The sequence below is a fragment of the Triturus cristatus genome, chromosome 1_2, assembly GCF_964204655.1.
Source record: "Triturus cristatus chromosome 1_2, aTriCri1.1, whole genome shotgun sequence".
In the NCBI taxonomy this organism is placed as follows: domain Eukaryota; kingdom Metazoa; phylum Chordata; class Amphibia; order Caudata; family Salamandridae; genus Triturus; species Triturus cristatus.
Window position 1 is genome coordinate 269415945 of NC_140580.1, and position 9165 is coordinate 269425109.

Sequence of the window (9165 nt, forward strand, 5' to 3'; positions counted from 1 at the left end):
TCATGAAGAAATATAGGGCCCCGGAGTCGGATCCGTCATTCTTGAGAGGGGACCCGAAACCGGATTCGGTTATCGTGACGGCGGCGAGAAAACAACATGCGACCGCCCCGGCCTCCACGGTGCCACCGGACAAGGAAAGCCGCTGGCTGGACTCTGCGGGCAGGAAGGTGTGTGGTACCGCCGCCACCACGATGAAGGCGGCGAGTGCAGGGGCGTTGTTGGGCCGTTACGACTGGGCCCTGTGGGAATCCCTGCAGCAATATGCGGACCTCCTGCCACGAGACAAGAAGGAGGACTTCTTGGAGACGGTGCGCGAAGGCATGCTGGTTTCTAACCAAACGATCAGCGCAGCAGCGGATATATCGCTATTGGCCGCCCACGCCTACTGTCATGGCGTCCACCAGCGGCGCCATTCCTGGTTGCGCCTGACGTCCCTCAAGCCGGAGGCGCAGCAGAGAGTGGCCAACCTGCCCTTCTCGGGGGAAACCCTGTTCGGGAAGCATGCGGACGATGAAATGGCCCGCATGAAGGCTGAAGCGGAAACCCTGACGGCCGTCGGGTTAGAGAAGGCCGAGAAAAAGAAACGACCGTTCCAGAGGAGGTTCGGGTCGTCGGGCCGAGGGCGTGGGCAGGGCTCGGGACAGCAGCAGCCACAACAGCAGCAGTTCCGCAAGCCCTTCCAGAAGCGCCAGAGGGGTAGAGGTGGCCAGCAGGCTACTACCACAAATAAGGGCCCGGCCGGGTCTCGGCCCTGAGCTGTTACTTCCCCCTCAACCGTTACCCACTCCAGTGGGGGGAAGCATTCGATTTTTTCCGGCAGAGTGGAGAAAAATTACTCGGGACAAGTGGGTGCTGAATATTGTTTGCAATGGATACAGTCTTCGGTTCATCAGCCCGCCTCCAGCGATTCCGCCGGTCAGCTCTCGCTTCCAGCTGAGGGAGCTCCAGGCGGAGGCAGACATCTTGTTGAGAAAAAAGGCGGTAGAAGAAGTACCTTTGTCTCAAAGGGGAAGAGGTCTGTACTCTCGGTTCTTCCTCGTTCGCAAGAAGGACAAGAACGAGTTCAGGCCCATTCTGGATTTGCGACAAGCAAACAAGTGGATTCGCAGAGAAAAGTTTCGCATGCTATCGTTGCACCAGATTTACCCTCAGCTGCAACGGGGAGACTGGCTCTGTGCCATAGATCTACAGGATGCGTACTTCCATGTGCCCATAGCACAGAAGCACAGGAAGTTCCTGCGATTCCAAGTCGGCGCCAATCACTATCAATACACAGTACTGCCATTCGGGCTAAAGTCTGCTCCCAGGACTTTTTCGAAGTGCATGGCGGTGGTGGCGGCACACCTGCGGAGGAACAAGGTGTTTGTCTACCCGTATCTGGACGATTGGCTGATCAAGGCGTCATCCTTCGAGGAAGCGCAAGAACACTTCCGTTGGACGTGCGAGCTCTTGAACAGGCTGGGGTTACACGTCCACATGTCCAAATCGGTCCCATCTCCGGTACAGTGCATACAGTACCTGGGGGCCTCCATAGATACGCGGTCAGCAAGCGTGTCTCCTTCGGAGGAGAGACGGTTATCACTCCTTCGGAAGGCTCAGGACCTCAGGACTGCTCCATCGACGACTGTGAGGAAGGTGTCGTCTCTGCTGGGATCGATGGCCTCCTGTATCTTCCTCACTCCGCACGCACGTCTACAGATGCGACCACTGCAGGAGTGCTTGGAGGATCAGTGGGATCAGAAGACAGGCTCTTGGGACGACAAGATCCGACTGTCTCTACATGCTCGTCAGTCTCTGAAGTGGTGGTGTTCGGCGGAAAACCTCCTCAAGGGGGTTCCCTTCCACAAGGACATTCCCACGACGAATGTGGTGACGGATGCTTCTCTCCAGGGCTGGGGTGCGCATTCCGGGGACCTGCAGATTCAGGGGAAGTGGTCTCCTTTGGAATCGACGTACCACATCAATTTCCTGGAACTCAGAGCTGTCTTCCTGGCACTGAAGGCTTTCCTTCCGTCCTTCCAGACCAACTCGCTGCTGATACAGACGGACAATACAACCACGATGTATTACCTCAACAAGCAGGGGGGGTCGAGATCGCGCACTCTGTCGCAGGAGGCGCAGGCGATCTGGCGCTGGCTGCTGGCCCGAGGATTGACGATCACGGCCACGCATCTGCCAGGGGTGCAGAATGCTCAGGCGGACGCCTTGAGCAGGCTGATTCAGGAAAACCACGAATGGGTCATAAACGACGAAGTACTAGGAGAAGTCTTCGCAAGGTGGGGGACTCCAGACGTAGATCTGTTCGCCACCGCCGAAAACAGCAAATGCCGAGACTTCGCATCCAGGTACTACCAGCGGGGGACGCTGGGGAATGCGCTATGGATCGATTGGTCGAACAGCTTTCTGTACGCTTTTCCACCCATTCCCCTGATTCCGGCGGTGCTCATCAAGCTGTCCCAGTCCAGGGCGCGGATGATCCTGATCGCCCCGGAGTGGCCCAGGCAGTGGTGGTTCACGGACCTTCTTCACCGGTCTCTCCTTCCTCACATGCGGTTGCCGTGCAGGCCGGACCTTCTCACGAAGTTCGGGGGGCGGATGGTGCACCCCAACCTCTCGTCTTTAAGTTTGGCGGCATGGCTCCTGAAATAGTGCAATACGGTCATCTGAATCTACCAGACGATTGTATGGACATTCTGAAGGAGTCTAAGCGACCTTCCACTAGGACATCCTATGCTTACAAGTGGAAGAGGTTCTGTATCTGGTGTAAGTCCAAGAACTTTGATCCGACAACATGTAAGGAAGATGTCATCCTTCCATACCTTTTGCATCTGGCGCAGTCTGGCCTTAATTTCCATTCCATTAAGGTTCATCTGGCTGCTTTGACTGCTTACAGGAAGTGCCCTTCACAGACGTCCTTCTTTCAGATTCCTGTGGTCAAGGATTTTTTGGAAGGCTTGAAGAAGGTGTTCCCTCCTGTCAGACTTCCCTCGCCTTCTTGGGACTTGAATGTGGTGCTGTCCAGACTGATGAGAGAGCCTTTTGAACCTATTCACAAGGCTTCATTGCAGCACCTATCCTGGAAGGCGGCGTTCCTAGTGGCCATTACATCGGCCCGCAGGGTGAGTGAACTTCAGGCATTATGTTGTCAAGAACCTTATACTGTGTTTCATGCTGCTAAGGTTGTGATGCGTACTCACCCTAAGTTCCTTCCTAAGGTTATCTCTGACTTTCATGTCAATCAGACCATAACTTTGCCTACGTTCTTTCAGAATCCCTCTTCACCAGCGGAAAGGGCTCTCCATTCCCTGGATGTCCGAAGGGTGTTGAAATTTTATCTGGATAAGACCAAGGATATTCGTAGGTCTGACCAATTGTTTGTTAATTATGGCTCAGTCAGGACTGGTCTTGCGACCTCTAAGCAGTCCATCTCTCGGTGGATTGTGTCCTGCATACAGTTGTGTTATCAAAAGGCTAATAAGACCTTAGGGGGTAAACCTAAGGCTCATTCCACAAGGGGCAAAGCTGCCACGACGGCTTTGCTGCGTAATGTTCCGATTGCGGAAATCTGTAAGGCGGCCACGTGGAAGTCGGTCCATACCTTTGCTGCGCATTACTGTCTGGACTCGGATGCCAGGGCAGATGCTCAGGTTGGGCAGGCTTCGCTGCGAAATTTGTTCGCACAGTAGTGGTTGTGTCTTATGTGTTCTCCACCGCTTTTGTTGTGTGGGGATGGGCTTGCCATTCTATTCACTAGATTATGACTATACACAGAGATCCCCTACTACAGAAGGAGTAGTTTCTTTTCTGTAACTCCAGTTCTGTAGTAGGGGTATCTCTGTTATAGTCATAAGCGCCCGCCCTCCTCCCCGGTGGAGAGATACTTATTCATATGGAGAATGCTACAGGTCTGGCGTGCTACGCCTTCAAAAAGAACTGAAAGTAAATGGGACCTGCTGGGCATTCTGGGATACTGGGGAAAGTTCTGGAAAACTGGAAAGTTTTCTTAAAGGCACAGTATCCTGTTCCAAGCCACATAATGGCAGCCTATGGGGCTTGTCTGTCCACTCCTTCCTCTCTATCATTCCAGAGGCTTTTGCTGGTAGAGGCAGGGTTTTTTCCTATGTGGAGAAAAACTGGACAGGCAGTGCTGTTTGTGGATTTTGGTGGAATTCTAGTTGAAGTACTGGACAGTGTAGCCTGTGGGTATAGGCTGCATTATCTGTCTTTAAATTAAATTCTCTCTTAAAGGTGTATGCAGGTCTGCATGATTTGTCACCTTTTAGAGATTATTTTTTATTGCTCCGGGGTCCGCGCACATGGGCGGGACTATTCACTAGATTATGACTATAACAGAGATACCCCTACTACAGAACTGGAGTTACAGAAAAGAAACTACTCCTTATGTGGAATTGGCGCGATCTGGGGGGGGTTGGGGGGATTTGTTACAATGTGTTTGGTTATCACATGCAAAAGTCATTATCACTGTATGGTTGAATTTTGCAGTTGTCTCTGGGGTGCAGAGCCCTCCATTATATGGGCAACTTGACAAATAAAATTTGTTTTCCCAAAAAAAATGAGGCAATCAGAAATGGATCTGAAGGCTGTTTCTGAATTCAAAGAGCTTCGGAAATAGGTTTCTCCAATTACGCTACACATCCTAGACACAAAGAATATAGACATGGAGCAGAATGACCTTCCGGTGTTTCTCTGGGCAGCATCAAGAATAACTTCTTCCATCAGACAGGGAATTTTGTTGTCCTTCAGTGTTCGAATCAAGTTCAGAATTGCCAGTGGATGACAAGGGTTCTTAACTGGAGAACTAGCATACTATTGGTGGGTGATACAAAAACGATCTGTAAAAGAGACTTCATGCGTACCCACTGCCACATTTACTCCAAGGTGTCACTGAAACTCTACACGTTTGTGGTTAAAATACAGATGTGCAGAAGAGCTCTAAAACTAAGAAGCTCTCATCACGCTCAATTCCACGAGCTGCCAATCACTGCAAACCAACCCCATTTCACAGGTATTCCATCCCTGTGTGGTAAAATGTTCTCAGAACTCAGATTGGCTACATAAGACACTGGTTATGAAATACATTCCCTTGTGGAAAAGAACTAGGTGTGGTCAGTTCTTTTCAAAATGAAGTACACTGGCATAGCTCACACCAGGTAACTTCCAAGCATTCCTGACTATTATAGTTTTCCGTTGATGCACATATCCTCCCTTGGAGACTGGTCGAAAGACTATGTAATTAGCTTAGTGGCAGAAGTGTGAAGTACACGTTGCTAAAGCTTCAACAAATGTGTGCATCACAGTAGGCAACTGCAGCAAGAGTATGTAAGCACGTCACATTGTACCCAAATGTTGGAAAACGAAAATAGGTAGCTCAAATGCAATTATTAATTTGAGTTTATCACAATGGATTATATTTCAAACACAATGTGTATTGCATTTTTCAAAAGTGAGACCCAAAGTAATTATAACATTTTATTTTAGAAGAGGCAGAGGCCTGCAACAGGTGACTTAATTGATAACATACCTTTAACATACCTTTGCCACAGCTTTCATAACTGGATCTTCAGCAGCAAAAATATAGTTGACGTCCACATTGTGTGTTATTAATACTATAGTGGGCCTCAGCAACAGCTTAGACTCACAGTACTGGAGGCTACATGGATGGCAGAAACGCAAACTGTTTTCATAGAGCAAAGGGATTTGGTCTCCATGACCTGGGTCCACAAGGTAAAAAATCTAAGGTTCCTCTTATACAAAATAGGGGGAAAATAGTAGATGGATTTTCTCGCACACACCCATCAGCCGTCAGACCCATAGAAAGCTAGTCATCACATTGAGTTGTCATGTCCTAGTTTGAAAAATCTGTGCAGACCAACTCTTATGGTTTGGTAACTGCCTGTTTTGCCCCTTATTAGGTAATCTAATCGGTCCTTTTGGAGCTCTAGTCCTAACCATTTTAAGTCCACCAGAGACATCACCGCGACTCAGGAAACGTTTTTGTCAAGAGGAGAACTTCAGTCTTTGAACAGATGCTTAATTTAAGGTTCTAATCTCCACAATGGCAACCCAGGTTCCACGGCCATCTTTGCCTCCTGTGTCATTTCTCCGCTCATATTCAAGGTAAAGGTCTGGGTGTAGGGCTGTCCAATAACAAAAGCCACATACCACAACACATGGTTTGTCACAGTTGACATCTGTAAGATCTTGTGACAAGGCTATTGACCATTTACCTGCAGGTGCAGCCTCATATTTAGTAACCTGGGAAGGCTCCACCTCTATCCCATGGTCTGTAACAGCGTCACCTACTAGTTCCTTAAGCACTTCCAGATGTAGTCTAGGATGTATTGAATAACTCCATCCTGGGAGAACAGCAACTCTCAGTAGCAAGACGTTAATGACAGTGGCAGACACAGTCTGACTTCTCAATCTTTCCTTCCACCTGGGGCTCCCCAAGAGGCTTCAACAGTACAATTTTGCATAGGGTTTCCCTAGTCTCAGGTATGATAAAAAAAACTCCAGTCTCCACTTCACACATAGGATCAATTTACCTAACAAGCAGATTTTTGGGCTAGTCTTTGGCTCTAGGAAACCCCACCTCAGCAGGTGGGATGGGGTCCAATATAGAACCAGTCTTGTAATGAGGGTTGCCCTTTTCACAAAGAAGGCAAGGCCCCATACTCATCTCTGTGTCTCCAAAAGGAAATCACCCAAGTGCCATTGTGCTGACTTTCCTCTAAGCGCTTGTGGCCCAGTCTCTACTCTAAGGGTTTGGCTGCTGTCCTGGGCCATTAAAAGTCTCTGTACGTACATGCAGGCAACTCCTCATACTTTTGAATGTAGACAAAATCATCTGCACCAGGGCTAGCTATATGTCTCACAGGTTCCCAAGAAGGGGTTGATAGCTCAATGCTGCAGGAACCCTGTTTTCATCTTCACCTCTCCAATGCCAAGATCACATATGGAGACTTGTCCTTTAATTCACAGTCTCCATCTGAAGCTGAACATTTGCCTGGTCAATCAGTAGATCCAGGACTGGAACACAGTATACAGCCTTATGCATGGTACACTCTGTCAGTGTCATGTAGCTGCCTGGTGTTAGTCTCCTGGACTTTGTTTCATAAACAGATCCAGCTATAGCATGATCCTCAGCGACTTCTACTGCTGAAGAAGGTTACATCCAGCTTATGGACCCCCCAGTGTGGCTGGACCCTAGTCTCAAGGTCAGTTCTTTCAAAGATTCTTAGAGATACATACATCTGGGGCTCTGAACGCTATGTTCCAATTCAGATATGGACCAATTGTTAGCAAATATAGTAAAGATCGCATCAGACAGCCACTATTCTCTAGGCAAACAGCCCCCGCCTTCTTGCCTCACTCCAGCTAAAGAACTCTCACGCTCCCTATTGTGGGTACTAGTCAACCTAGAAGTGTGTCACACTGTAACCATATCAACCCTGCAGACTTGTATAGACTCCACATACTGCATGAGCTCTAACATTATTATAAAATAGAACTAGCGTGACACTCCATAGGGACACCATCCAATATTAAGTACTCTCAAACACAGCCTTAAGCATTATGAATGTCTTGCACTTTCTATAAATGGAAATATGGCTAATCTAAGTGTTAGCGCTGTAATATGAGTTATGAGACCACATCCTTAAAGGATGTTGACCACTCTCAAAATAATGAGCTAACGTGTGAATCTGCTTCAGAGTAAAGATAATGTCTTTGTTAATGGGTAGAAAGGTACAAAACCAGTAGTCCAGGTCTTGTCAAGTCTACATCTCGCACCAACTGTAATCAGTCAGTCCCAAAATTCTAAACTTCATCAATTCTCTCATACCTTGCTCAAGATTCATTATCACTACATCTATCATCCCATTCACTACTTATGAGGTGTTCCCACCTTTGGACAGAAGGAAAAGTCTTGGAAATGTGCTGTTAGCTGACCCCCACTTGTCCACGTGGGCCTTAGAAATTTCTAGCTTACCCAATACTCCTCCTGCATTTTTCCTTTACCTTGGACCGGTACAAGAACCTGGAAGAATGAAATTCCTACTGGACTATGTTCCTTGACGGCAAGTCCTGTGCCCCTCCGTGGCAGGCATGGAATTATCTGGATACGCAAAGCGGAACATTAAAACAATTATCCGAGTTGGCTATCTGGTACGCTTTATTGCCTATCTGTTGAAGGAAAGCTGTCTATTTGAGAAGAATGCCCTTCTCCTGTAAGCACCTTACCTGTAGTTTCGCGTTGGAAAGCACTCTATTATGTATCTTCCATGACAAAAGATGAGATAGTTTTCTCGATAGTCCAAGATATGTCTTCATTCAGCATGTGTGCAATGAATGTGCTGTTAGTTAGCGCTTGCACATGTGTATATTTTTGTTCTTTTTGCCTGAGCATCCTAGTTTAAAAAAAAAAAATTATATGGGAGCATGGGTCATTTGTTGAAGATAGTATTACCTGATTCTGGTGCTGGTAAGCACGTACGCTACGAAATGCCACTGTATCTTTGCTCTCTGCTCACTCATACCTCTTTGTTTTGATATTAACAGAGCATGGGTTTGAGCATAGCTGAAAGAAGCATCATCCAGAGGACTGCTGAGAAGGAGAGGGCGTGGCCTAGCAAGATAGCTGCTTAGACGCTTTCGTCAGAGCTCCCTTCGGCCACCCATGTAAATTAAGGCATCCTGCAACATCGTGCTCCGAAAACGCAACCAGACCAAATGGGAACTAGCGCCTGACCCCTTCCGTGAAAATAAACAATGGAACGAGGATCCGATTGCACCGAGATCAATAACACAAGAGGAGCGCTTCAGAAGACGGGTGGTGCCATCTTGAACAATGCGGTGAGCCGGCGGTGGGGCGTATCAAGTAGGAGCAGATGGCATCCCCCTAAGACTTGGACCAGAGACACAGGAAATGCCACTGCCCGCATCCCACGCAGAGGGACATCAGCAGGGCAGCCTTCTAGTGGCCGCCCGTCGCAGCCTCCCCCCCCCCCCCCCCCCCCCCCCCGGCTCCGCCTCGCTAGCGAGGTCGCGCCCAGGGAGGGGAGCTCCCAATGAGTTTGCCTTTAGGAGGCGTGCCGATAGGGGGGGGCGAGGCTAGACCCCCTACTTAGGCGTCTCTCTCCCCCA

At 48.7% G+C, this 9165-nt stretch overlaps 1 protein-coding gene across 1 annotated transcript in view; it reads left to right on the plus strand.

Annotated features, from left to right (window-relative positions):
• LOC146867147 (DNA-directed RNA polymerase III subunit RPC7-like) overlaps positions 1–8653 on the plus strand; it is a 100789-nt gene extending 92136 nt beyond the window's left edge. Inside the window, exon 9 of the transcript XR_014961086.1 lies at positions 8581–8653. The gene's annotated coding sequence lies outside the window, so the exon portion shown is untranslated. The remainder of the gene's footprint in view (positions 1–8580) is intronic.
• Positions 8654–9165: the final 512 nt, after the last annotated feature.